The sequence below is a fragment of the Botryllus schlosseri genome, chromosome 3 (assembly GCF_051294905.1).
Source record: "Botryllus schlosseri isolate E-star chromosome 3, Bs_hap1, whole genome shotgun sequence".
NCBI lineage: Eukaryota > Metazoa > Chordata > Ascidiacea > Stolidobranchia > Styelidae > Botryllus > Botryllus schlosseri.
This window is the reverse complement of record NC_137238.1, coordinates 5902772-5906597: the sequence shown is the minus strand read 5'-3', so window position 1 is coordinate 5906597 and position 3826 is coordinate 5902772.

The following is a 3826-nucleotide window of genomic DNA, read 5'->3' as shown; positions in this document are numbered from 1 at the left end:
AGTATAGAATTGATGTTTGTGTTTTGAATGTGTATTTTCAATTTTTGTGCTTTCATTCAGGAGCTTTGTGACAAATATGATACAAACCCTACGACAGCATTTTGGTAAGAAATCTCATGAGGGCCGTTGTTATAAACTTACCGATATCGTGACGCTGCACTACCAATGGACACTATTAAATACAGTTTTAGCAGTCTCTATTCGATGCCCGAGCCCTATTTATGGTTGGAGGGGGTTTCATTTGTTTGAGCAAGTTTTGAAAAGTAGTTCTAATTTATAGGGTATGTTGCTCAGTCATAAGATCAATCACTACACGCTTTTGACATCCTACCCAATGCTTCAGTGCTTAATTTTACCTATAAAATCAGAAATTTGCTTGTAACTTTTTTCTGTTCATTTTTAAAAGTAAGTTCTATGGAAGTGAGATAGAAACATGTTGCTTCTGCATCTTTTAAGCCCAAAACTGACTTTCTAGTGTAAATGATGATCAAGATATGGCGAAATTAGCTGTCTTTGGCTCGTTCGGTGAAATTGCACGACCACTAGAGGGTGTACGAACCCAAAATTATGATAGATTTTATTTGTTTACTATTTGGCACCACATATCAAGACCCTTTTTTCAAATTCAAAAATTTTCATTTTTCACTCCACCCTAGTCGACATATTACAAATGTTAAGGACATTCATAATCTGAGTAGCATCTGGAATGCTGTATAATCGGTATATGATCAGCGGTTTTATTATTTTTATCAGCTCAAGACATAGGCGTACAATGTACAATACCATACACATGATATAATGCGATGTAATGAACGGGTAGGAGGATGCTGAAACCCTGACAACAAGGTCTCGTCATATATAACATCAATCTCGGCCAATCTCCGATGTAACAGTGTTCAATCTTGATCTCCTCGGCTGTCATTTATAGACGCTCCTTCCTTTCTTGTTTTCACTCACGTTGACTTATGACTTATGATGTAATAACAGGTAACAGCTACGTGGGAATAAGGAGCCTATATCAACCTCACGCGTGGATCAAACCGGAGCTTGCAGCCTCGATCGCTGTGAATTTCACGCCAAGTCCCGTTGCAGCAAGGGTTTTAAATCGCGGACCCCATCAAGTGTTGTCGGAGGTTGTGTGACTGTATGTATCCCCAAAATTGCGGATACTTTTATTTAACGAGGGTCTAAAAATGCTCGAATACGTTTTGGGCTAGGAACGCCTAAAAAGTTACCTGTCGACTAAAAAAGCTCATCATCACATCACGTTTACCTCAATTTAAACTATTCCATGCCTAAAATAAGCTGATTATTTACGGAAGCCGTCGAGATAAGACAATCTGAATAGTATAGCTGCTCGATGCCCATACATCATTAACGGATAGCTACTGTAACTAGTTCGCGGACCCCAGCTGTATTCTGTGTGTTATGCCGTATTGCGGTGCCTTGTTGACGAATTTCATGTTGTAACGCAGAGGCACCGGCGTTAATTGACTTATTTCCAATCACGAACCGCAACTTCAAGTGGTTTTCAACTAAAAAATCTCACCATATGTTCAGAATCTCAAAAGAGGACATTTTTTGTTAGCGACAGGCAAACAAGTTCAATAACAGGTTACTTTTATCGAGAAAATAGGACAAATCCTCCTATATGGAGACATCATTGTATCCCCATCCGCAATAAGAATTTTCAAATGAGATTCTCCGGACGAATTCTTATCAGATACCAAGATCCACTCTAATTTACTGCGACTGTGTCAATAATTAACCTATCAATCTTTCATCTGAGCCCAGACCATTAATGGTTGATAACCTTAGAGAGCTGGAGTGGTATACTAACTTCACAAGGTTTACACCACACGGTACCAATTTTCTATCCTAAAGCACCAATTCAACCTACCTCATCCAGAGTGCAAGCCAAGCCTGTCTATGTTTAATCCATTTCAGAGCACAACACAAAGCCAAGATAATCAGAAACCTGCGCAGTTTATATGCAACAAAATACAGCAAAAACTTGTCTCCGCCATGGTATACAGTTAGTTCAACGAACAAAGTTCAGAGACTGTCTTGATGACTTGAAAGAAAATACAGTTACACAAATACAAGTGAAGTAATAAGGCTAATTCAATGATACTGAAAAAAGGTCATGTCTGCTGTTCAGCTAAGTTCTACTCATCGTGGAAAATGACAACAAAATGAAAATAATACAGTAAGCATCAGAACAATATTCCACACAAAGTGCGAATACAGCAAGAATGAAACACGAAGGGACATAATGCTGACACCAAGAAATCTCATTAAAGGAAATAGTATACTGGAATTGAAGATTTGCCACTAAACGTCCTACATTTGCCAATACTGTGCACAATAACCATAAAATCACAAACATATGCTGGAAAAAAACATAAAAATGCACGAGCTTCATGAACGTTGCTTCATGGGTACATCTTGCAAAACGACAGTCATGAAATAAATAACAAAATAAAATCGACTGTGGGTTTGCAACATACATAATTTACTGTGGGTTCGTTTATAACACCTGATTAATCGTCACTAAAATACAATTTCGTTAAACAGTGATTATCCAAACGAAAGAACCAATGCTGAATTACAGTCAGAAATATTTCATAGAATATCATACAACCGCATCGGTATTTGCAATGCACTACCTGACATAGAATTAAGTTCAAAACTATCTCAAGCAAGTTCGCACACATGAATGCTGGACAACAATTAATCATGGTAAAAAAATACTGATCCAACGATAAGTCAAGTTTTGAATGAGGATTGGAAAAAAAATAGGGACTACATTCAAACAATAAGTGATGAGGAAAATTGTAGAGAAATTCACATATTTTAGCGTATCTTCAGGTGACGAGACCACGAACAAAACAGTTCGCAGCAAACGGGATTATCTCGAAGCTACAAAGTCAGTGATTCACGGTCATCAAAGGACATTTGAACATGTGACACAGTGAAGTGCGACATTTGAGCATGCTGCTTCAAAACTATTGGAGTACTCGAATATGAGCTGAGTACGGAACGTAATGATCCGATTCAAGCAAAAAAGTACGGTATGCTTTATCTGATAACCAAGCGACGAAAAACAATATTATCAGCAGGAATTATTATTTAGACTTTCTTCCCAACGTTAAAGCTCATAAATCTACATTTGCTTTATCCCGATATACGAAACATGCAGCCTGCTGCTACGCATGTTCAATGCTCATAGAAATGACCTTTTCGTGCAGAGAGGTCATAACGAACTGCCATAGTGGTAGGTTTAGTCTATAAGAATGAAAATTTTGGCAATTGTAACTATCAATATTGTCATTCTGCTTGTGTGAATGGTAGGCTACAAACTTTGACCTTGCTATTAATTCTCACTCAGAGGCAGTCAGGAAGAATGTACTCTACATTTGAAGTAGGCCTACTCCAAGTAGGTTCTGCCTAATTACACTAGTTTTTCAAGTCGTTATTACTTTATACTAGGCTTCTTCTACTTCACAGCTATCGGTGATCAAGGCATAAAAACTAAGCCTAACCCAAATTTCAACTGACATGTTCAGAGTTACATGCTTGACGGCCGCATGCTACTGTGTGGCATGCTCATATGTCCGTGGACCCAACAAAACAGCTTCATACAACAATGTAAGGCAAATGCTGTGGCAATATGAGGCTTTCACATAAATACACTGCTGTCAAGTTCAACAGTTCGCTGACGCTAAAGTAAAGTAGTTCATTATAATAGGACAGTGGTTCTCAACTGGGAGTCCGCGAACCCTCCAAACATGCAAAATGGTTGAAAAACTAGTTTCTATTTGCT